Genomic DNA, 26,677 nt, shown 5'->3' with positions numbered 1-26,677 from the left:
TTAATTTACAACTTTTATTTCAAACATTATAGCCCAAACACTGAGACATTTACTAAACCTAAACAAAGCAATAGTCTTACAATGAAAACAGACTTGGCATTAAAGCTTCTCTACTTTTGAAACTCACATTCAATGAAACAGCATTGAAACCCACATTCAAAGAAGATGCATCTGGCCAGTGGCAGGTTATTTACCTTTGAACTGTTTTCAAGCAATAGCATTTACAACTTTTATTTCAAACATTATAGCCCAAACACTGAGACATTTACTAAACCTAAACAAAGCAATAGTCTTACAATGAAAACAGACTTGGCATTAAAGCTTCTCTACTTTTGAAACTCACATTCAATGAAACAGCATTGAAACCCACATTCAAAGAAAATGCATCTGGCCAGTGGCAGGTTATTTACCTTTGAACTGTTTTCAAGCAATAGGCTCCTTGCACACCGTTAGGGCCATGCAAAAGTTATTTGATTTACCTGATTGTATTAATTATAATATATAATTGAATTATATCCCTTGTATTATACAGCAGCACTTGTTTGAGTGACTCTGCTGAAGTAAAAGTAATCTGAATAATTCCACATTAAAGATATCTGAAACTAATGAAGATGTTGTTGCTAGAAAACAACTGTATATTTCAGTGTTCCATCTACAAATTCAGTGCCTGTTGCCGTCAAAGAATAAATTGCCTATATTAAATTAAAAAAATGGCAAGCTGGTATATTGCAATAGAAAATGGATGACAAGCTGAAAAACAGGTTCATAGTTATTAGGCATCTCATCCAAAGGAGGACATCTTCAGGACTGCAGCATACAAATGTATATGCTGTAGGAATAGAACCTCAAGCCTTTACATTAAGATGCAAGTATTCTACTTGTGGTGCTACTAACATAGCTTTAAAACTTTATACCACAATAGAGATACCATTTGCTAAACAAAACAGTTGCACATTGTAAATAGACTTGGCATGAGCAGCAGTGAACTTAGCTTCCCTTAAAACTCACAGTTCCTTGAAAATGCACTTGAAAATTCCACCTTTTAACTCTAACTTGGGCATTTCACTTTTTCACAAACATACCACACCCCTCAAGGCCTCAACCTTAGTGCAAGAAATCTGGACAAAGCCTAAAATAAATAGGGACAGATTATAAATATGGCTCTCAGAAACGTAAAAAAGTGCAAGAGTAACAGGATTTGTGTTAGTATGCATTTTTCTAAATGACATGACATCTAAAACTGAAATGTCTCATTTAGCAACTTCAATCCTTTTTAGGAGGAATATGGGGCAAAAATCTGGGCAGCTGAGGGGTATGCTACCTCCCTCTTATACACACACCAAATAATTCTGGTCAGACTTGAATTAGTTCTGGGAAGGTTGCACTGAACGGCACCGTGCTTGAGCTGAAGTGGGTGAAATCCTGGTAGCCAGTGATAACTGATCTGCAGCTCAGCAATGTGGAGCATTAAAGCATTTTTAGCAGAGCATTGTTTCATCGCTACCTATTGTGTTTGCACATAAGCTGTAGTTATCTTAAACATTTGCCTTTTTTGATTACTACAGAGTACATTTACCCACCAGAGCTATTGTGTTTTGACTTCAGTGTGGAGCTAGTTGTTGCAGGGCTTGGCTTTTAAGTAAGGTAGCAATGCTTATTTACCATATACCATTAAAGCCACCCTGACCCAACTACAAGTGTACTAACACACAGGCACTGCTATAAGACACTGGTCTGCAATAAAATGTAATGAGCTTCTGAAAATACTGTAATCCTGTCCTTTTATTACAATGAATATAAAATACTTCGAAATAAGGTAAAAAAGCTCATAATCTTCAACCGACAAAACTACTTTTCCACACTTCAAAACAATAATAAAATCAAACCCTCAGAAATTTTGGAAAGATATCTCTACTCTACTTAACCCCAGCAAACCAGATACCCCTACCCCAGACCCAAACGCTCCTGACCAAGACTTGGCTACCCAATTTAACTCTTTTCATTGAATCCATTTCCAAATTAACGTCATCTTTCTCTAACACCACTACATTCTCCAAAACTCCCTTACCATCCCCAATCATCTCTCTACCCCACTCTGCTACTACTTCCTCATTCCCATCTACTAACTCCCATCCCTCCACTCCTCCTACTCCTACTACTTCATCAGCTTCATCTGCTCCTAATTCTACCTCTTCACACTCCTTTTTTCTCATTTAAACCTATACCCACTTCTACTATAAAGAAATTCCTTATGAAACTGAAGCCATGCACCAATGCTCCTGATAACATCCCTTCTTACTTTCTTAGCAAAGCTGCTGAAGCAATCACTTACCCTATTAGCATTTTAATCAACCGCTCTGTCCAAGAATGTATAGTACCCCAAGTCTGGAAAAGGGCCTTTATCATACCTCTACATAAAAGGTGGCAACAACAACAATGTTACTAATTTCCGCCCCATCGCTATTCTGTCCCCATCTCTAAACTCCTAGAAAAGTGTATCCAACTACAACTCCTTCCACATCTCTTAGATAATCACCTACTAACTCCCACACATGGATTCAGACCACATCATAGTACTATGACCGCCCTCCTCTCCTTCCTTGAAACTGTAAATAAAGCCCGCGACTCTGGCCAAATTGTTTCTACCCTACTACTCGACCTCTCTAAGGCCTTTGACACTCTCTCACAGCCTGCTACTAACTAAACTTTCTAAACTTAACCTATCTCCCTCCTCCTTGAACTGGTTCTCCAGCTACTTACCTAACAGATCTCAAGCAGTCAAATGGAAAAAGGCCACCTCCTCATTTCTAAATACTCCTACTGGGGTACCCCAGGGCTCTATACTGAGACCCTTCTCTTCAATATATTTATAAATGATTTCCACAACTCTATCCCATTCTCAGACATCATCCAATATGCCGATGATTCTGCTATTATCTGCGCTGCCACCTCTATCCCCTCACTCCTAAAACTGACTCAAGATGCTTTTACAACAACTGAGCAATAGATGAAAAGGAATCACCTAGCACTCAATGCCTCTAAAACCAAATTAATGTTATTCACCCCCTCTAAGGCAACTTCTTTCAATATAAACACATTCCACATCTCTAGACAAAATAATCTACCCCTGGAACTGGTGTCCGAGACCAAGTTACTTGGGGTCCAAATTGATAACCAGCTCAAATTCAACTCCCACTTATAGTTAAATATCAAGAAAACCCATCAAAAACTAGGTATGCTTTACCGACAAAATCATTACCTTACACCTGCTACCAAAATCACCCTCTACCTCATTTCTTATCCCTCCTTCTCTACGGAGCTCCACTCCTAACTAATCTACAGACCTCTCTAAAAACACAACTTTCCTCTTGCTACAACAAAATTGCCAAGTTCGCTAACAACCACAAGTCCTCCACCCACCACTGTTCCTCTCTCCAAAAACTAAAAATGGCTAGAGCTACCCAGTTATCTCACATATACTCAACTAAATCTTGAACATAAGCTCATTTTCAACCCCTCCCTTTGTCCCTCCCTTTCATCAGCCTTTAAAATGCACCTTCCTGCTAGAGTATTAAGGTCCAGCAATCAAAATCTATTAGAAGTATATAAACCAACTCATCCCCCAGGCAAAAATCTTCTGTCTTATGGCCTTGCATGCCTTTGGAACTCCCTACCACCTTCCATTCGCACCACCCCCAACCATTTTATATTTAAAAGATCTCTTCACTCACATCTAGTATCCCAGTGGGAATGCTCTTGCTCCCACCCCACATAACTAACACTTGCAAACTCCATCTTCTTTCTTCCTCTGTTTCCTCCTGCAACTTTCCTAATTACCCACCCTAACTCATACATATTATTATTCCTACAATAATCAGAAAGAATATACTAGGCCACACTTCCCAAGTATTGCTTCCCTAATACGTTATTGCTTCTCAGTACTTTTGTGCATTGCTTCCTAATATGTTATTATTCCTCAATATTGTCATGAAATGCTTCCAAATATGTTGTTATTTCTCAGTGCTTTTGTGCTAAATTTCCCTTTAGTCTGTATTACCTATTAATTTCATCACTAGATTGTACTCGCTCTAGTTTTTGTTGTATTATTTGCAAATTGTTATTTCTTGTATGATTAACTTCTGTGTAATTGTATAATTTGTATATCTATTAATAACCTACTTAGTTTTGGAGCTTTTCTCCCCAGGACTCCATTGAAAACGGGTTCATTTGGCCCAATGGACTATCCTGGCAAACCAACTGCAAATAAAATAAATAAAATACTGTCATATGCATTTCAATAACCAAGGCTTATACATTATCTAGTCATGTAAATATTCTCTGCATGGCAACAACAAAAAGGCTTTCAATGCTGGTAATTCTTTAACAATATACTTACTAAAGCTTACTTGCATCTTACAATATCCGACAAGCTTACTAAAGCTTACTTGCATCTTACAATCTCCGACAAGCTTACCTGATGTTCATTAAACCATGGCTACTTAAACAGAGCAACAGGGCACTGTGACAGCATACAGTTCCAGAATAAGAAGCATAAATCAACAGTACAAAAATCTGATAGAAAACCAGAACATTTTGCAAAATCAAGGACAGATGAAAAGCCACGGTCGTATTTGTGATCTACTTTGGATGGGGGAATACTCTGCACACTTACACTGCATAACTGCTCCTTGCCTTCCATGGACACATCCAGAGCCACTATAATGGGGAGTGGGGTGCAATAAGTATGTCACAATTTGAAATGTCTCTGGCTGACAGTGATGGATCTGACACTCATACCTCTCAACTTCAGAGCAAGAAATCTGGACAAAGCCATACATAGAACTAGAAGTGTGACACAAGCCCAAAATAAGGCCAATTTTTAAATATTGCTCTTATAACTTAAATAGAACAGGTAGATCTTGCATTAGTACAAATTTTCTGAAGGGTTTGAAATCTGAAACTCAAATGTCTGCCATTATTTTCTAACTTCAATCTTTAATGACTTGCCACTAATTTGCCAGAAAACCACAATTTTATGAAAACGGACCAAAATGTGATGCAAAATACCTGTCAAAAAGGGACCCTTTTAATATTAACAGTTAACTTGAAGCAGCTAACAAAATAAGAGCATCCACATGCATTTCTGAAATAAAGGTAATCTATAAGTGATCATTACAGTTATATATAATTGTAAACCCTCCACATTTTCTTCCAAAATTGCCATTTTGGAGGAGGGATTATTAGGGAGAGCAACATTTTGAGCCAGAATTGGGGACAATTGAGATGTTTGGATATTCCTAATCTACAAAGTGATTTGCACGTACCTCTCAACCTCTTAATGCAGGAAATCTGAACAAGGCCAAATATATTGGGGAACATACAAACACTACTAAAATTGCTCTTGTATAAACGTAAAGACAGTCTTGCATTAGCATGCATTTTTCTGAAGGTTATGACATCTGAAACTCAATGTCTGTCATTTAATGGCTTCATTCCTAAATGATTTGCTAGAAAATCACAAATTTGAGGAACAAACCAAAATAAGCAGCAAATATCTATTCATTCTGCAAAGATATGGACAACTGAGAGGTATAGTTCAACCGGGGCTGTCTGAGCTTGCTACCCCCTCACAAAATCATGGTCAAATGGAGCCTCCCCTGCAGCCATTCCAATGTCCCATTCCTTGGTTATTTTGCCCCATTTATCATAAACACTAATGTGCATACTGCTTTACTTCTGCGATGATTTAGGATTTCATTTGAAAGTTTTATTTTGCATTTTACAGCACAAACCCTAATACCTATCTGTTAAAGCAATGCAGTCTCACAATGAAAATAGACTAACATTAAAACTTCTCTGCTCTTGAAACTCGCATGCATTGAAACAGCACTGAAACCCACTTTCAGAGAAAATACATTTTGCCAATGGCAAATATTAACTCTGGGCTGTCTACAAAATCATAGGCCCCTCGAACATAACATACACGTGCTCTTTGATGCACCTTCCTGACTGTATTACATTATATTCCTTGTACAATACAGTACAGTTGTTAGAGGGCATTTTAAATTTATTGTTTTGAACATTTTTCCAGTAAGCAATGAAACAAAAAGCATCCACCAATGACAAAACTGCCCAATTCAGAACATTTCCATCATAAAAAGTCTACTCAAGTCCACCAGTATCAGTAAAAAATATACACAATCTCTGAAGTAGTAAACTCCACACTGAAAAAATTTGTAACTAATAAAAGAGGTTGCTGCTAGCAAACACTTTATATGTCATTGTTTAATCTACAAATAAAGTGCCTGTTACCCTTGAAGAATAAATTGCTTTTGTTGCATGCAATAAAAAATGAAAAGCTAGTAATACCGCAATAGGGAATGGATAGCAAACTGTTAACAGGTTCATAGTTACTAGGTATCTTTGCCAAAATGACTGCAGCATCCACCCCCTTTACAACACAATACAGCATCAGCAATGCATTTACCTACTGTGGGAGTAGAACCCACAGCCTTCAGCATCTAAAGCAAGTACACTATCTGTTGTGCTATTAACAATGCAAGCAGACTAAACACAAGCAGCACTAAACTTTTGCTCCCCTGCAGCTCTCAGCTCCTTGTAAAATCTACTCGACACTCAGCTGTATCTCTGAACTTTTCAGCACAAGAAATCTGGAAAAAGCCAAAATTTATTGGGGGCAAAAGGCCAAAAACCAGGGACACATTTTAAACATTGCTTGTATAATGTTTGAAAGTTGCTAGAATAAAATGCTGCATTACCACCATACATTTCACTGCCACGTCTTGAACCCAGGGGACCCCGTGCAAAACAGTCAGAGCAACATACCACTATGCCAAATCAACTGTTTTGTGAAAGAGGAAGACTGAAACTTAAATAGCTACCATTTAGTGAATTCAGTTCTCACCATAGCACAGCTGTCAACCTCTTAGTACAAAAGACCTGAACAAAGCCAATAATTGGAGACTACAACCGCCAAACATTCAGTGAATTCAGTTCTCACCATAGCTCTCAACCTCTTAGCAAATAACACCCGGACAAAGCCAGTAATGGGAGAATATAGCCCCCAAACATATTCGGTGAAATCAGTTCTTACCATAGCTCTCAACATTAGCAAAAAACCTGGATGAAGCCAATAAATACCTGAACAAAGCCAATACTGGGTGAATACAGCCCTCAAACATATTCAGTGAATTCAGTTCTTGCCATAACTCTCAACCCTAGCACAAAACCTGGATGAAGCCAATAATGGGGGGAATACAGTCCCAAACACTACCTAAACAAAGCCAATACTGGGTGAATACAGCCCCCAAACATATTCAGTGAATTCAGTTCTTACCATAACTCTCAACCCTAGCACAAAACCTAGCCGAAGCCAATAATGGGGGGGGGGGGATACAGTCCCAAACACAGGGATACATTTCAAATATCCATCTTGTACACTTAGAAAATTGCTAGAATAAAAGCTTTTGTTACCATGCACTTTCTGAAGAATATGAAGTCTGATATTGAAGTGTGTCCATTTTTTTTTACTTTTGTTAACCAGGAAAGTCTGACTTTGAAAAAAAAAGCTAATTTTTAGCAGAGGCCCAGGGAGAAACACTCCAGACAGCCAAGAATAAAACCAGAGAACATGTAGCTGTCAGGCAACAAGGACACAAATGCAGAAACCACAGATTTTATGAGGAACAGAAAAAGTATGAAGGAAAATCCTGCAACATTTTTACAAATGGTGGTGGGTAGGGAATTCAGGCTCTTGCCACTTGGGCCCAAGGTACAGGGTTCAAGCCTTATTCTCTACCCACCACCATGTACACCTGGGGCATTTCACACACACACACACACACACACACACACACACACACACACACACACACACACACTGTCCCATCTTCCTTCCGTTCGTTTCAGGTCCTGCTCTTGCTTGCTAAGTGTCCCATCTTCCAGTTGTTTGAGTTCCCACTCACAAATCTCTGACAGCGATGATGTCAGCACGCCTGTGACTGGACTGGACTATTCGGATGTCTTTCTTCTTAAAGAAGAACGTACGTAAAAAAACTTTTTTTGTAATTATCTAGCCGATTCCAGGGGGGTGCAAGTGCACCCCCTTGCACCTGCCTGCGGGCGCCCTTGGTTGGTTTAGATTTTGATTTCTATTTTCTAGTAACTTCTTTTTTGGCAGCCACCATTATTAGATGCAGCAAGGCCTTACCATGGGCAATTTCAGTTCTGTATCATAGCTCAGAACAATCATCTCTCTCATCAGACCAATCTGGCTTTATCCAGATTTCTTGCTATAAAAGGTTGAGAGGTATGGCAGGTAGTCCCTGTTATAAGTGATTAACAAATGCGCCTTATATTAAATATTTGTGGCTGTGCTTGAGAGTAAGTTCTGGAGGTACACAACAAAATTTAAGCCAAATTACTAATTATTCTTCCCAAACAAATGATCTTTTTAATAGCTTGTACAAGACAGGAATGATAAAATATGTCTTACTTAATAGTTTCTAATTCCCTTTTGGCCCTGAAATTTGGTAGAATTATCAGCGAAGGAATGATTAATCTAGTTATGAATAATTATAACATTTGATAATGGACTGGATTGTTTTTTTATTCTTGCGCTGACACTTCAGCTTTCAGGTTGTTTATCATCAATGTAGACTTTTACATGCTTCAGCTTCTCCCCTTTACCCATAATGCCTTGCAACCTGCATTCACTCTGATCTTGTTTGCAGCTAAATGTGCTAACATGTTTCTAAATGGTCACAGGCTTCACTTGTCACTTTTTTGTTTGATAAACCCAGTGGATGTTTGGACAACTTTTGTTTCTTAAACTTTTATTTGCTAAGATGTTTCAAAATTTTTCATAGTTCATAGGTTCATAGGTGTTTACTAGCACAAGGGCCTTTTTAAGCCTAGCCATGCATCCCAAATCTCTGATGAGTACTGATACCCTTGATAAGTGTAAGCATGGCCCTGGGAGATGAATCATTTATAGGTTACCTGTCTGCATCAGAGACATAGGCGCCAAACCAGGGATGAATTTCCGGTTTCCCATCCAATTGTCCAAGTTGCACTTGAATTGGGTTAGGGAAGAACTCTGCTTCACATGGATGAGGAGCCTGTTCCATAGACAGGGTAGTCTCTGGGATACATACCTATCTCTCCAGCAGGTCCTATTTATATCACAGGCAAGAATAGGTAATTCTGGTACTGTTTGTTTTGTGAATATGCAGGAGGTCCATCAGAGTGGGGTCCGACAATGCCCTGTATGCCAGGCATAGATCTCCCCTCAAAAGCCAGTAGGAGACATAATAGAGGGATAGGGTCTTCAGGCAGTCTGCATAGGACAAGTTACTTATGCTCTGTATTCTGTGGACATTCCAGTTGTTGGATATGTCTGGTTAGGTACATACCAAATAGAGCATTGTACTCAATGATAGGTCTGATGAATGCTGAATACAGTGGAACAATGACTTCCTTGGACATAGATGCTGTACCTTTGTTTACAAGTTGTGCAACACAGAATGATTCCCTCATCACTGTACACACATGATGATCAAAGGCTAGATTACTATCTATGTGTGTCTCTAAGTCCCTGTATACTGGGTCACATCTAAGGGGTGTGTTGTCAATATGATAGTTACCAGGGATGGATGACTTCCCAAAGGATACTATTATGCATTTCTTGGCATTTAGTTTTAGTCCATGACTCTGACACCAGTTGTTTGTCTGTGTCAGCCCCTCTTGGAGAACATTTGTGTCAGTGTGAGATTCAATGACAGCTCCTAATTTACAATTATCTGCAAATTTAGTCAGCCAGAGACCACTGACATTGGCCTTAACTTCTGAGAAGTAAATGCCAAAAATGAGTGCTCCATCCTGGGTCCTGTTTGGGATCCAGTTGGCTATCCACTGGGTGACATACGGGTTTGTACCTAACCTCTTGAGTTTGTCAACAATGCCTGAGTGGGGTATTGTGTCAAATGCCTTAGCCAGGTCAAGGTAGGCAGTGTGAATGATTCTGCCCTCATCCATTGTTTTGGTGACCTTCTCAAAGAAGTCCACCAGGTTGAGTAGGCATGATCTTCCCTTTACGAAACTGAACTGGGTTGGGTCCAGTGTCTGGAAGTTTACTATATCTCTGTTGACCATCTCCATGATAACTCATTCCATGGCTTTACATATAAGATGAGTGAGATTTATGGGTCTGTAGTTTCCAGGGTCTGTAGGTGGCTCACCTTTCTTCAGAGGGATAGCTGTTGCCTTTCTCCATTCATGAGGCATGAAGCCTGTTTAAAGGCTAGGCTACAGTTAAATAGTAATTCCAGAGGCCCTGATAGGTCATGTTTCTTGCTATTTAGAAACTTTCCTTTCTTGTGTGTTGGTAATGCTCATCCCCTAGACTGAAGTTTGCTCCACCCCCACCCCCTCAATGCACAATTTTCCATAAGAATGTCCTGTTGCTCAGCTTTGGTTTTGGTGTTATGGCTCCACTGGCTATTGAATTTTAGAAAGTTGGCTAGTTTCTTGAATTTAATTGTGTCACTGACGTAAAAAAAAAAAAAATCATAAGTATGTGGCTTATGGACTTAAAATTCCACTGCAGGGTAGATATTGGGAATGTGACTTTCCTGGGTACCTGCCATTTACAGACTGAATGTGATATTGTAAAACTTGGAGAAATTTACTTGAACTGACCAGTGAAAAAAATGATACTTAAGGGTTTGCTTTGTTTCCAGGACTGAAATAAGGATAAGGCTTAAAAAAAGTGATATTTATACTTTGAGATGTCTCCTCCCTCCCTTTCCCAAATGAAGACTTCTTGCAGGGCAGAAAGGGAATCTTCCATAGAAGGTATATTTAAATTGACAGTTCAGGTCAACCTACCAGAGTGGATGTTTCAAAAAGAGGTAGGCTCCCCTCCTTTGGAAATGGACCTTCCCCCTCTACACCCCCTTAAAGTCCCCACATTCTTATTTTACCCATGGCTTTGTTTCTGTGTACATGGATTAAGTGAAGTTTTTAAATTCTTGCTTCAGGAGCCTTTGGATTTAGGTTTTCACCCCATTCTCACCTGATTTGGACTGGGCAGACATAAAGCCACTCTACTTTTTCTGATTCCAGCTTTTGCATAGACTGCCTTGAGGTTGCATGCCATCATGTTGGCAAAGACACAACTTACCTGAATCAGTTGGTGCTTAAGTCAAGATTGTCAGGCTTTGATTCTGTTTTTTTTTTGTGGCTGATTCTGTCCTCTACTTCTATCTCTGTGCAGATTTCAAAGTTACAGTTTTCTGACATTTGAGCCCTTTGACACAAGAGAATCTGTGTTGATTTATCCACTGGATGGTCACCTGGTTTCAGGGCTTTGTTCTGTTAATTTTCTGGGTACTCTGCACTGGAGTCTCTGTACTAGCACAAATGTCAGGACAGTTGCAAGTTTGATGTTACAGGCCCCCTCTGTGATTGCTTCCCTGTTGGTCTTCCTCAAAGACCAGTTCAAGCCTTTGTCCATCTGAGCCTTTCACCACATAGTGCTGTGAAGTAGAGAGCTGGTCAAACACAGAGACAGAAGACCTGAAGGTCATCAGTAAAAACAATAAAGGGTTCTTTGAGCTAGATTATTCTTCTCTCTCTTCCTCACTGTTCACTTCCTCAATCTTCCTCATACACTGAGGAGTCTGGGCAAGAGGTTGTACAGGAAGAAACATCACCCATACTTCTCACAGTGCTCTTTTCCAAGCCTGCTAACAGTGAATAAGTTGAGACTGATTCTCCCGTTTTACTGCCTGATGAGTGAAACTTGGGAGAGACTTAAAAATGGTGCTAGCTGGTCATTTCTTTCTTGTCTTGCGATAAAGTTCTTCAGGCAGCACTCAGATCACTCCCTTCCTTTTCATGAAAGTACTGGCTACCAACAAAATGATGACCATTGTCACGTAAGAAGCATGGGTCACTCTCCTTGTTTTCATGGATGGTACTGCCCAAGGACAAAATGGTGACCGTTTTCTTTGAAAGCATGGATCACGCTTCTTGCTTTCATGGTCTGTACTGGCTGTGGACAAAATGGTGACCAGTGTCTCCTAGAAAGCATGGAAGAAATCCAGTTTTGTGACCCCTCTGCCTTGGGATCTGGACATATCTTCCTGACTCCTAAAAACTAGAAAGGATTGACCCATAATTCTTTGGTGGACTCTCTACTCACTGAAGCAGCCCTGAAAAAGGTGCCTACACCAAAGATACCAACATTTCACTCTCCAGAGAGAAAGTTGAGAGTTTTGGAATGTTTTGAGAAGTTGGGCTACATATCCCTGGACTGGCTGCTCTACTAAGAATCTTTAACCAGTTCTCCTTCTCAGAAGTTGAGATTTTAGATGTTACAGATGATGGGGAGGGTAAGGCACCTGTGTTGGGATGCCTTCCCTTCTACTTTTTTTCCAAGTCTCCTCAGAGGATTTTGCAGACACTTTGGAGTAGACTTAGACTTCTTCATCTTGTAATCAGGGGAGGTTGCTCCTCTTTCAGTTGGAAGTTGAATACTGCCTCTGCCTGTATTCTGCTTGTGTCACCCCACAGAGGTGCTAACCTTTCACCTTCTTCGTGGATGGGGCTGTGTGTTGTCTGAGGTTGTGGACAGGTTGTTTTCTATGATCATTGGTTGGTGAAGGCTTGAGAACTTCATCTGCATAGCTTTACCATGTTCATTTCTGAGTTGGGTGAAGTTTAATGGACTGAACCCTTCTACATTTCCTTCTCTGAGTGCTGGATATGGTTTTCCCTGCTTAGAATCCTGGAGGTGGACAGACTATCATTGGGATCCCCCAAGTTACATGGTGACAGACCTTATGGGAGATTTCCTCTAGCTATACCACCCCTTCCCAAAGGCTATTTGAGGCAAGTGCTCTTTGTTTCCTGTGTCTGCAAGCTTTTTCATTTGGAGGTCCAGCCTTACCAGGGTGCAGTGTTTTTTAGGTGTGGTAAATGTCCCAACTCCCATGAGTTACTCTTTGTTTGGGTTGCCTTTACATCCTGCACTGTTGGTTTACTGGTGTGTGTGTGTGTGTGTGTGTGTGTGTGTGTGTGTGTGTGTGTGTGTGTGTGTGTGTGTGTGTGTGTGTGTGTGTATTTGTATGTGCATGTGTCTGTGCTTGTGTCTATATGTGTGTATTTATGTTTGTGTGTCTGTGTCTGTGTATGTATGTGTGTATTTATATGTGAGTGTGTGTGTATGTATTTGTGTTGGTGTATATGTATGTCAGTATGTGTTGGTGTTAGTATTTGAAGGGGGTGTGGTAGGTCAGTACTTTTATTATTGAGAGCCTCTGTCCATAAGTGACATAGAGGTCAGGCTGTTTACAATTTCTCAACCAATTGTCAAAGTATTTGTTTGAACATGGTTGTGGAGCCCATAGTGTGGGGATCCTTTGGGACACATATCTGTCTATCCAGTACGGTCTACATATTTTACAAGAGAAGTTCAGATCCCTGATCTAGTGTTTCTGGTACTATATGTGCAACAGGTACATCAAGGCTTGGTAAAATGCTGTGTTATCTGGGATATGAACCTGGCACCTCTCTTGCCCAAAGTGAGAATCATACCTCTAAGCCTACAAGGCATACATGGACATGTGACCCAGCTATGATTGTCATTCTACCAAGCAGCCAGACGTTGACTTAGTAAACCGTTTTCTTTACCATTTCTATTTATTATCAGCATCTTGAGTTGTGGAGAAAGATGTTATCCAACAGACACTTTCTGTCCCCTGATAGGATACAGAACCTGCATTTCCCCCTGACTTGCATACTATTTTGCAATAGGCTACACTGTGGGCATTTAACGTTTCCACTTTTTAGGTGTTAATATGTTGGCTACAGTTTGCTGACACTGCTTAATTGCTGTTGACAGACTATTTCATAGTAGAAACCTTACAAATTTAGGTGACTCTGGAATGCAGAGCAGTATCGACCAATTATTTTGCATGTATGATTGTACTCAACTACCAGGTCACAGCTACAGTAGTCACACAATCTAGTTCAGAATGCCTCCGTTACTATAGAGAAATGTTTTTTTGTATTACTTGCATGTGCTAGTGAGGGATAGTGTCCATACAGTCACAGTCATCACTCTGGATCCTAGTAAAATATGATCATTTAGCAAAGTATTCTGAAGTAGTCACTCAGTCTGTGTCACCAATGCCTATATACAAGGCTTTAAACTTTTGTTGTCAACTTTCATCTCAGTCTTCACACACAGTTCACAATTTTTATGGATTATGTCATTACCTACATTTTGACTAACATTGTATGATTTTCATGAAATGTTACACTATGTGGTAAGGAAAGTCATAGTATTTGAGGTTTTAGAGCTTTACTGTAAATGTAGTCTCATTATTCTTAGCTAAGTGTTGGAGTTCATTACTCACTTGAATCTTCAGCTGAAACAAAACATCTGTGGCAAAGACAATACCACAGTAAGTGTGAAGGCAGGTAAAAACATTTCCATTCATCTCAAAGAGTCATTGAAAAGAGTTGACAATGCCACCATATCATTCACATTAACGAGGTGGTGGAAACAGAGATTCATTCCTCAGGTCTGACATTTCCATTCTATCAATACATCACATTTAAGGGATTGTAATTTTAATTTATGAAAAATGGCACAGAAGCCATTATTGTTTGGGTATGGCTCTGTAAGAGGTATGACATGACTTCCTGGAGGATTTTTGGCTCAGGTCAGAACACAAAGTCAGAGTGAAAAGCTGGAGGAGAACTTCTTGCAGTCTTTTCTCTTTTAAAAGGAGAAATAGCCCCGTTGACCTGTGTCTTGTTACATGGATATTGGCTACATCGCTATTTTTTTTAAAGGAATTATTTTGAAATTGTTTGGAGATGCACAAGCCAGTGCATTTCTTCGTGCCATTCCCAAGCCTGGAAAAATGGAGAGGGTTATGTCAGGGAAGGCATCCGGTGTAAAATTTCTGCCAAATGACATATGCGGACAACAATAAAGATTTCCATACCAAATTGGTCGAGTTCTGGGTTAACAACGACCGCCACCAGTACTGTTAGCCACCAGGGTATTGGTAGATATTGGGCTACTGTTGGCTGAAGGAGACATGCAGGTGGCTGGTGTGACAGATCAAGGTGCAGAGGACAGGAAGAAATGGAAACAGATGATCCACTGTGGCAACCCCTAACGGGAACAGCTGAAAGAAGATCTTTGCAGAGGAAGACTACTTCCAGAAGACTGTGTGAACTACAAATACACCAGTTTGGTGCTGGGTATTACAGGTAAGTGCAACATTTTATTTTTGAGAGATTGTAAGGATGTGATAAGTCAGTGATTTCAGCTCCTGCTCTGTGGGTGCATGGTGATGAATAAATGGGTACAAATTATGTATTTTGTGTACTTTTACTGTATTTTTTTACTGAACAGTAATGTGTTGTAACATTTTATTTATTTCAGATGTTTACTATTTTAACTTTAATGTAGGTGTGTGTGCATGGTTACTTACTCTTGGATGGGATCATCCACCATTTTTGATTTTTTAAATTCAGTTCTGTTTGTTTTAACTGAATCCACCATGGTCGGTCAGTTTCTTTCTTAATGGGATAGATTTAGCTGACCATTTGCTTGTATATGTGTGTTGGCATTTGTACTTTGTGTACTTTTAGACTAGTCTAGTCTTGCTTGAGGATTAAGGTCCAGTAACGTGACTGTTTAACTATGACTTCCTGATATGGATTTCTGAACATATGCTCTACAGTTGTACACATTCAGGTTCTTAGGGACATTAGTCCCCATTAGCCTAGTTAGGTAGAGTTCTCACAATTGTCAATGAAGAGAAGACTTAGTGTCTCAAAGTTTATTAAACACTTGGTTTGCATGATACAGACAACTTGCAGTCACAGACAACCAGCATTTACAGTGAAAGACTGAGATGATTGATTTCTTGTGTTTGTGCAATTTATATGTGGAGCTCAACCAATTTGCTGCTATTCATAGGTTAGTGTGGCTATAACTGCAGTCTAAGCATGTATGGTGATGCAAGAGATTGTAATTTTGCTACCTTGTCCTTTGTTATATCATCTCATATCAAGTTCCGTGATGTCATTGGCTGCAGGCAGTATAGAAGTAACAAACTCCTGTCATGCTTCAAGAAAGTGCAAGAAAGAATGACTGATAGACAAATAAACAGAAAGTAAGACAGGAGATGAGCAGTTTGGATTCAAAACAGGAAGTAGCATGGTCAATCCAATGCTGGCAATGAGACAGATAGTGGAGAAGACGCTAAAGATGAAGAAGTACCGAAAGCAGTTGCGACATGTTCAGTCTGTGGCTTCCCCCGTTGTTGCTGATAGAAATGGTTTGGGCCAGAGACAGCTGACAGAAGTACCTGACAACCAGGAAGCTGCAGCCTTTTCGGATACACCAGCCGTTTTGCGCGAAAGGCATTCGGGATCTTCTATTCCTTGTTACCAGCCTGTTTTACCTAAGGAGTCAGCGCCTGTTTCGGCATCATTTTCCGATTGGGTTAATGCTAAGCCTACCTTTACATCTTTGGGCTACCAACAGAGTACTTCCACGGAGAGATATTAATTCGAGGAGAATATATGTTTTTTGGAAGACACTCTGTACAGGTACAAGAATCTTGTTTTGGACAACACTTACTTGACTGAATGTATTAACAAGAGAATTGTGCCTAAAGGTTTAAGGGTGCACAAGTACCCAACTGGAACTGATACAAGCCTTCGCAGGTGTGGACTAGACATTTTGAGGGCTATAATTAAGAAAAATGAAAAGAAAATAAACTGTTGCTTTGTGGATTTGGAGCTTTGGAGCCTTATTGTGAGCTGTTGTGAGTGGTTTTGTACCACAATTCTTTCTAGGTGGAGTTTGTTTCCCGGACCGTTGTGTTTGCTTTGTTGGTTTGCTTTGGGATTCACTGTATTTGGAGGTTTTGGTGCTATGGATCAGGGTCTGGGCAATTCCATCACAGAAGGTAGTGGTACCGGCGCAGTATCGGCAGCCGGGGAATTATCTCAGCTTACGGGCCAGCTCACCCAGTTGGTTCAACTACTTACCCTATTGGTTTGGGACTACAAACTATCATTTCTAATCAAAAAGAAGTACTGAAAGCAGTTGCGACATGTTCAGGCTTATCGTCTGCGGCTTCCCCCGTTGTTGCTGATAAAAATGGTTTGGGCCAGAGACAGCTGACAACCAGGAAGCTGCAGCCTTTTCGTTATACACCAGCCGTTTTTCGTGAAAGACATTCGGGATCTTCCATTCCTTGTCACCAGCCTGTTTTACTTCAGGAGTCAGCATCTGTTTCGGCATCATTTTCTGATTGGGTTAATGCCAAGCCTACCTTTTCATCTTTGGGCTACCAACAGAGCACTTCCACGGAGAGATATTCATTTGAGGAGAATTTACGTTTTTTGGAAGATACTCTGTACAGGTACAAGAATCTTGTGTTGGACAATACTTACTTGACTGAATGTATTAACCAGAGAATTGTGCCTAAAGGTTTAAGGGTACACAAGTACCCAAATAACGTTGTATGTGGCAGTGAGTTTCACTTGGAACTGATACAAGCCTTTGATAGGTGTGGACTAGACATTGTGAGGGCTATAATTAAGAAAAATGAAAAGAAAATAAACTGTTGCTTTGTGGATTTGGAGCTTTGGAGCCTTATTGTGAGCTGTTGTGAGTGGTTTTGTACCACAATTCTTTCTAGGTGGAGTTTGTTTCCCGGACCGTTGTGTTTGCTTTGTTGGTTTGCTTTGGGATTCACTGTATTTGGAGGTTTTGGTGTTATGGATCAGGGTCTGGGCAATTCCATCGCTGAAGGTAGTGGTACCGGCGCAGTATCGGCAGCCGGGGAATTATCTCAGCTTACGGGCCAGCTCACCCAGTTGGTTCAACTACTTACCCCCATTGGTTTGGGACTACAAACTATTATTTCTAATCAACAAGAGGTACTGAAAGCAGTTGCGACATGTTCAGGTTTATCGTCTGCGGATTCCCCCGCAGTTGCTGACGGAAATGGTTTGGGCCAGAGAAAGCTGACGGACGCACTCAACAACCAGGAAGCTGCTGCCTTCTTGGACACACCAGCCGTTTTTCGTGAAAGACATTCGGGATCTTCCATTCCTTGTCACCAGCCTGTTTTACTTCAGGAGTCAGCGCCTGTTTCGGCATCATTTTCCAATTGGGTTAATGCTAAGCCTACCTTTACATCTTTGGGCTACCAACAGAGTACTTCCACGGAGAGATATTCATTCGAGGAGAATATATGTTTTTTGGAAGACACTCTGTACAGGTACAAGAATCTTGTTTTGGACAACACTTACTTGACTGAATGTATTAACAAGAGAATTGTGCCTAAAGGTTTAAGGGTGCACAAGTACCCAAATAATGTTGTATGTGGCAGTGAGTTTCACATGGAACTGATACAAGCCTTCGACAGGTGTGGACTAGACATTGTGAGGGCTATAATTAAGAAAAATGAAAAGAAAATAAACTGTTGCTTTGTGGATTTGGAGCTTTGGAACCTTATTGTGAGCTGTTGTGAGTGGTTTTGTACCACAATTCTTTCTAGGTGGAGTTTGTTTCCCGGACCGTTGTGTTTGCTTTGTTGGTTTGCTTTGGGATCCACTGTATTTAAAGATAAAGAAGGAGTTCAAATAAGCATTCTCAGACTTGGAGGAAGAGTATGACAAAGCTGGTATGGGCAGTCCTGTAATGTACTGAAGTCCCAGAAACACTAATAGAATTTGTGCAGACTATGTACAAGGACCCAATGGCACAAGTGTTAACAGTATTCGGACTTGCAGAGGAGTTCCCAGTGGGGGTGGGTGTACATCAAGGCTCAGCTCTGAGCTCAATGTTGTTTATTCTGGTGATGGACTACATTAGCAAAATGGTTGGGGGGGGGGCAGGTCAAAAAAATATACAGACAATGTGACATTACAAGCAGACTGTGAACTAGAAGTTTGGCAAACGACTGGGGTATAAATACAAAACTGAAGTCACATTGGATAAAATTGAGTACAGATAAGACAGTCATCACAGCAGCAAATGCAGAAATCAGGAGAAGGAGAAACCTGAGACTGAAGAGAAGATAGCAGAACAGGATAACAGTTTCAGGTATCTAGGAGGGGGGTTTGAAGAGAAGGCAAGTCTGAATGGGGAGGTCAAAGCTAAAATTAGAGGGGGCTGCAACCAAATGGGGGATTAGAGTGTGAGGGGGTAGTGTGTTACAGAATAATGCCAAAGAAGCTAAAAAGTAAGGTGTCCAAACCCGCATTATGATCAACACTTCTTTACGGTATGGAAACCTGGGCAGTGAAGGCTGACAGCTGAGGAAGGTGGAAGTGATGGAGATGAAGTGACCTAGATGATGGTTGGATGCACACTGTGGGACACATGAATAAAATGATGACATCATTGTAGAAGCCAAACTAGCTTCAACTGCAAAGAAGGTCAAAACAAACAGATTACAGTTTATCAGACACGTTTAGGAAAATAGAACTCAATTTGGTGACAAGGTTTTGGGAGGAAAAGGGAAGAGGAAATGAGGACATCCAGCAAAGACAGGAATGGATTTATGTGAGAGAAGACCTGCAACACTCAGGCATGACTCCCAAAAAAGTAAGACACTGGTATGGAATAAAAAGAGGTTATGATAGTTCATGTGAAATTTCTTCTTTTTTGGTGGTGTTTCAATTCCTTTTACTTGTTTCCCAATTCTCTATAAAATGTTTTTGTCATCAGTAAATTGCTTATTTTGTACTTTTCCCTTATATTTATCTGCGTATCTCCTTAGTTTTTCTGCCTATGCTGATATTAATTTGTTATTAGCGATAGTGCACAACAGAGCCTGATCTGTTCTGATACTGTCCATTGCTTTTATCACATCTCCCTTTCTCAGTATTTTGTTGGTCTGTTCTTCTTTATTCTCTGCTTTGGTCTTCTGACAGTGACACTTCTTGTTTTAATTGCTTTACAGTTTTCTCTATTCAGTACTTCCACGATGGCATTCGATTTCTACTCTTCCTTTAACTTACTGTCCTGTGTTTTTGTGGTAAGACTTTTCCTGTTATTAATGTAGCTGCAAAGTAATATATCCTATTTACTTCTCTTATATCACATGAATCTCTAAGGGCAGTCCTAATTACTTTAAGGTATAGCTGATGTACAGCTAGCTTCGAAGGTAACCTGTCACCTGCTGGCATTGTGGTGGAATAGATTGCTATTATCGTATACCTATCTTATCATTAATCTGTATAAATCAACTTATACATGTTGTCACTCCTGTTTTATTTTGGTAAATTGTCTGCATTATAGCCTATGTGTGACAAAAAGGAGGGGGATAGAATTCAACAATATACATACAGAGATGGGTAAAAGACCACCACTGACAAGGAGATTTTCCCCCATATGTAGTAGTAACATATGGATAAAAAGGAAACATTCTCAGGGAGCTGTAGATATGAATAGAAGGAAAAGACATATGTAGTCTTATTTCTGACTAACCTGCAATATCTGTGGCATATTTATGTAAACCAATGACTTCTGAGAATTTCTATACATTGTATGTTCACTGACTAGTTTACAGATACTTTCTGATACTTAATAATATAGTAGTAGCTGTTAGTGCATGCTATCTGGTAGAAACAACATCAGGATGGTTGACTGTTTATTGTGTCAATATGTTGCCAAGAGTGCATAACAGTTCATTTTAATATGCTGAGTTTTTCCTGCACTGTTTATAAATAACTTCCATTATGTGCGCTGCAGGCCATGTTATGTGTCAGAAAAATATGTATTAATGTGTGTATTAGTAATATGCTTAGTGCATTTAGAGCTTGAAAAGGGTTAACACATTTATTCTATTTCATACTGCATAAATCTGTACAAACTGCAGATGCTTTCTGACCTTGTATTGTTAGCTAAAATCTTGCTTGTGCCTTGGAAATTTACTGAGAAGCAGATGATTCCTGCTTATGTTAGGAAAATAATGAATAGAACAATACTACTTGTATAAAACTTAGACAAGCAGTTCCGCTTGTGCTGTGAGAAAATACACAGCTGTAGAAGCTATAGATAATTAGGATAAAGCCTGCTTGAAAATATGAACTGCAATCAGCATTTGCTTCTATCTGAGTTAGAAGAGTACCTTGAAATGTAACACTGTACAATAGAAGCCTGTAAATGGATTAGTGCCCACCAAGGCCAGGTTGTTTTTCTCAAATGTTTCTCACAAATCTAGTCATGTCAGCAGAAAATCTGTGTAACATCTGCTGTAGAACAATGCTAAAAGTTGTGTTTGATTACGTCAGCCTTAGAAGGCCATGTCTTATAAAACAGTATAAGAATAAGCATACTTCCTGTTAGTAGTTAGACAAATCCTTGTATTTGCATGTTTTTGTCTCCTTGCAGCAAGTTATTAAATGTGCCTTAACTGAACCTTACGTGTATTGGTCTTTGAAGGTTTTTCCTTTGACAGATTGGTCCTTCAGACCGGAAACCCTCACTTCGCCTCGGATCAGACAGGCCAGGTGGCTTGAAACTGTACCGGGAAGAAACCACATCAGTTCTTCTTAGTTGAAAAGCCTTCCGACTGAATTGTCGTACAAAAGAGGCCAGCCACTTTCTGATCTGCGACTGAAGGATGGGTTTACTCGAACCAGGTGATCAATCACGAAGGCTCAGGTAAGGTGAATTTACCTCTTTTTTTCTGTTTTAGATCAGGGACTAGATTTGTATTTATTTTGTTAAGACTTTGTTTATACAAGTCAGGGACAAAAAGATTACTGTCTTGTCATTGATCAGGGAAAAAGAGCAGGTAGGCAGTCATTCAGAAGAGAATATAACAAAATCCATGGTACGATGTTAAAAATAAGGAGTTACGTAATGATTAAAAGGGTAGAACAAAATGGGTAATAATTGCACAAAAAGATCCCAAAGTCCGCCGTTAACCGAAGATGCAAAATTCATGTAGTCATAGCGTGCTGATAATATTAAATACTACTCAAAATGGGTTAATAAGTACGAATTTGATGGTAAACTAGAAAAATCCTCGCTTGTCAAACTTGTCAAACAGCTTAAAACTGATTATAAAGGTCAGGTAAAAAAGCAACGTCAGTTAGGAATTCCTCAGGCACGTAGGTTGATTGAGGAAGTAAACCGAAGGGAACAAAAGAGTAATAATTCAAAAGCAATGTTTTTAGATAAGGAGGATAACTTAGTAATAGCATCAGCCCCTCCACCTCCCTTACCAGAATATGAAGCAAGTGGACAAGTTAGTCCACGCCCACGATATCCTGCTGTCACTGTAAATAGAGACACTACAAAAGCAAAACCGTTTATTAGAGATCCCATCGAGACCAGGTCTCGAACACGGGCAGGAAACTCAAAAGGGAACATTAAGTTATATCAAATGGGTAGGAATTCACAATCTATGAGTGAAGAAGAAATATGCCCACATAGAAGTGCCTAATCCTCAGGCAGGACAAGAAGGTCAGAACCCAACTATTCTAGTGTGTAGACCCTGGACTCCGGAAGACATCTGGAAAGCCACTGAGGGAATTCCCCATCCAAAAGTTAATTTTAGAAAATTCTTAGAAGATTTTCAAGGAATGAGGCTAAGTTATAATTTAAACGGAGAACAGGTAGAAAAAGTAGTCAGACAAATTGTGGGGCCAAATTGGCACATGATTAGTGGCGACTGGAATCCCCGTGATGCTGCGTTCAAGCCCCTCCCACATAGCAGCGCAGAGCTAGACAACAGAGTGAAAGGTCTTACAGACCGAATCTCTGAGAAATGGAAGCCTAGGGCAGACTGGACTTTCATTAATCAATGCATCCAACAAGAAGGCGAGACTGTTGACAGATATTATGCCAGACTGTTAGAATGTTTTAATAACCACTGTGGAATGCAGGTTCCTGAAGATCAAGCACACGATTCCCCATATGAGCAGCAGTTAAAGAATGCATTTTTGAAAGGCAGTATTGCACCCATAAGCAGTTTTATTACAAAGTGCATGGTAGATCATCGTACAAGCAGGTTACAGTCATTACTTGAATATGCTAGGCATGCCGAAAGGCATTTTAATAGCAAAAAGAAAAAGAAAGCCCGAGTATTTTCTGTAGAAGATGGAGCAGAAGTTTATGTAATACAGTCCGGGAAAAAGGGCAAGAAAAATGCCCAGGGAAACAAACAATCTGATCAATGATCAGAGGACTTTGAAGGGCGAAAGAAAAGGGGTGAATGTTTTAAATGTGGTAAAAAGGGACACTTGGCAAGGGATTGCAAGAAAAACAAGAAGGCAACCACAGAAGATAAGGAGGGTGAGGACTGACTATATGATAGTCAGGAATTACTAGAAGGGGATAGCAGAGAAGGGACAAATGAGAATGTGATAGAGGGAGTAGAGAATGTGACAGAAGAAATAGAGGAAGTGCAGGAAGTCACGGATAGTGAAGAAAATGAAATATTAGATTTGGCTTTATTGAGCTTAGAGCTCTATTTAGCAGACACGAAACCAGAAGTTACACTCCTGGTAGAAGGGAGGAAAGTCAGATTCTTGTGTGACTCAGGGGCATAACGAACCCTGATACATACCTCCAAACTGCCAGAGTACTCAGAATCACCTGATTACATATTAGTGAAAGCAGCTAATGGACAGCTGTATCAGGAGCCCCTCTCCCATAATATTGTGATAACTGATCCTGTTTCAGGATTGACCAAGAAAAGCAAAATTGTTGTTTCTGCAAAATGCCCAGTAAACCTCTTGGGCAGAGACCTTATGCAGGTATTTGGTATAGCAGTAGTTCCGACTATGCAGGGTATGGAAGCACAGCGATAAATTGATACCTTTGCAGTGCAATCGGAGGGTGAAATGTTTTATTGGTACAGCCAGGACTGTTACGACTGGTCCAGGGGCAGTGACCGAAGAGTTGATGAATATAGCCATCAGCAAGTTCCCCTCCCTTGACATTGATAGACAACATTTGTTGCACTTTACTCTGTATTATTGTAACACACCAGGACCTGATAAGGAATATGAGCAAGAATTGTTTAGAAATCATGCAAACAGATTGATATTATGTAATCTGTACTGGGACACAGAAGGGAACAGTGTAGCCAGCTGATCATTGCCCCAGGAGTTCTTTGCACTTTATAAATCTAATCGATTACCACATGTTAGCTTAACTAAGAACAAAAATGTAAAATGGGTAGACTTGGGAGAAAAATCCACGAGATGGGAGAAACAGAGTTAAAACTGTCAGAACAGGGAATACAAATGCAGAAGTTGAATTGGATAACTCAGACCCACCCAGCTGTACACTTGCAGTCTAGCTAGGACAGCTGATTAACACTCCTACTGAAGGAGGAAGAGAATGCCTTACAGAATATACCAAAAACTCTCTGGTCAACAGGAAAATCAGATGTAGGACTTATTCGTACAGCGGGACCAGTTACTATTACGCCAAAGTCAGCATTTAGACCACAAAAAAGACAGTATCCCTTAAGAAAAGATGCAGAGGTGGGAATCAAACCTATTATAGCAGCTTTACTTAAGGAAGGGGTGCTGGTGGAATCTCCTGATTCACCATGTAACACACCCTTATTTTCTGTTAAGAAAGCGAATGGAGAGTGGCGTATGGTCCAAGATTACAAGCTGTAAATGATGCAGTAATACCAAGGGCACTTACGGTGCCAGACCCACATACCCTGTTGAATGATTTAAAACTTCAACAGAAATATTTTTCTGTGGTAGATATCAGCAATGCATTCTTTTCAATACCGATACACCCGGACAGCCAGTATTGGTTTGCATTCACATTTCAGGGGAAAAGGTATACATATACGTGACTACCACAGGTGTATTGTGAAACTGCAACAATATTCTCACAAGAAATGGCAAGCAATTTGGTGGGATTTACCCCACCAAGAGGTAGTCAGATTTTGCTTTATGTTGATGATATCCTGCTGGCGGCCCCCACCCAGCAAGATTGTAAAGAAGATACCATAGCGCTATTACAATTTTTGGCCACTGAAGGACATAAAGTAAACAAAACTAAACTGCAGCTTTGGAAAAAACAAGTTAAATACCTAGGATATGTAATATCCAAGGAGGGTAGGACATTAGATGAGGACAGAAAAATAGCGATTTTGCAAGCACCAAAACCCACTACCAAGAAGGAAATGATGTCCTTCCTGGGTACGACTAATTTTTGTCGGAGCTGGATTCCAAAATATGCCTTGGAATCTGCACCGCTGACTAACCTGATTTATAAAAAGCCATAGGCAGCACAGGATTTGTTACAATGGACACCAGAAGCAGAATTTGATTTCTGCAAACTGAAACAGTTAATCGCGTCCTCATTAGTTTTGGGATTACCAAACTACCACAAACAAGGAAACAAACTGGAACAAGAAAAACTAAAAAGGTACAAAAACGGCTGCTCCCAAGTTCCAGTAATCAGAGAAAATCCACGAAATTGTTAAAATACCCTGGAGGGTGAAAACAAGGTCCAAATGAACAAGCTGTGATAGTTTGAATGCAATTTTTAATAAAAAACAAAAGCGTTTTCACTACAGATGCAGCTGTAGCTTCATCAGAACTGAATTTTCAAATAGTACCGCCAAATTTCAAATATATAGTCACGTCCTTTTACGTCAACTAATTAGTTAAAACCTTAAAGGTACACAGTGGAAATATATCCATAGTCCATGTACTATATATAAAAAAAAAACGACATAAAAGTAAACATTGTCTCATATTTAAAAAGTAGCACCCCACATTAGTAAGTATTGCAAAACATTTTAAGCTTTGTTTTTTATATTTTTAGTATACAGTGTATGGTATATAGTTAACAATTCAATAACCAACACTCATACCACCAAAACAAAGCTGTTAATCTAAAAAGTGTGAACAATATATTCAACTGTTAGTATTGCAATGTCTAACCAAATCTTAAAAGTTGGAAATACTTAATATCAGCAGTAAGGAAACTATATATATAATGAAAGTACAAAAATAATAATACAAAAATGGCTTTAGTTTTCTTCATACTTATAAAACAGTATGATAAACTAACGTTCCAAATTTACAAAGTACAGATTTTATCTTCTGTAATTTCTCATTTTTAAAATGCAGGAGATGTTACAATGATCATTCAGACCCGGAAAACTAAAAGAGTTTAACATCAACTGCTATTCTAACTCGCAGGTTTCAAGCAATAAAGAAACTGGTCCACCTCTTATAGAATGTGAGACCTCATCTATAGCTACAAAGTAAAAACTATGGCCTGGATTTTTTGTACAGTGTTTCGCTAGGGCATTCTCTGTTTTGTTTTTTCTGATTGCATACAAATGTTCGTAGAGTCTGTCCTGGAATCTACGATCGGTTTTGCCAATACAGAATGCCTCACAGCAATTACACTGGGCCAAGTAAACTATAGATTTGGATTTGCAGTTGAGTCTGTGATGAATGTAGTATTTCCTATTCCTGATCAGAAAGGAGTTCAAGACTTTCACTTCACGATGCATCGGAGACCATCCAGGTGCAATTAACCATAGGCAAGACTGCTCTGCAAATTGTAGCATGTTACAGGCCACCCTCACAAACTCAGGAACCT

This window comes from Protopterus annectens, chromosome 15.part0, assembly GCF_019279795.1.
Source record: "Protopterus annectens isolate FY-2018-M chromosome 15.part0, PAN1.0, whole genome shotgun sequence".
Taxonomy (NCBI): Eukaryota; Metazoa; Chordata; order Ceratodontiformes; family Protopteridae; genus Protopterus; species Protopterus annectens.
Note: the sequence above shows the minus strand (reverse complement) of the source record.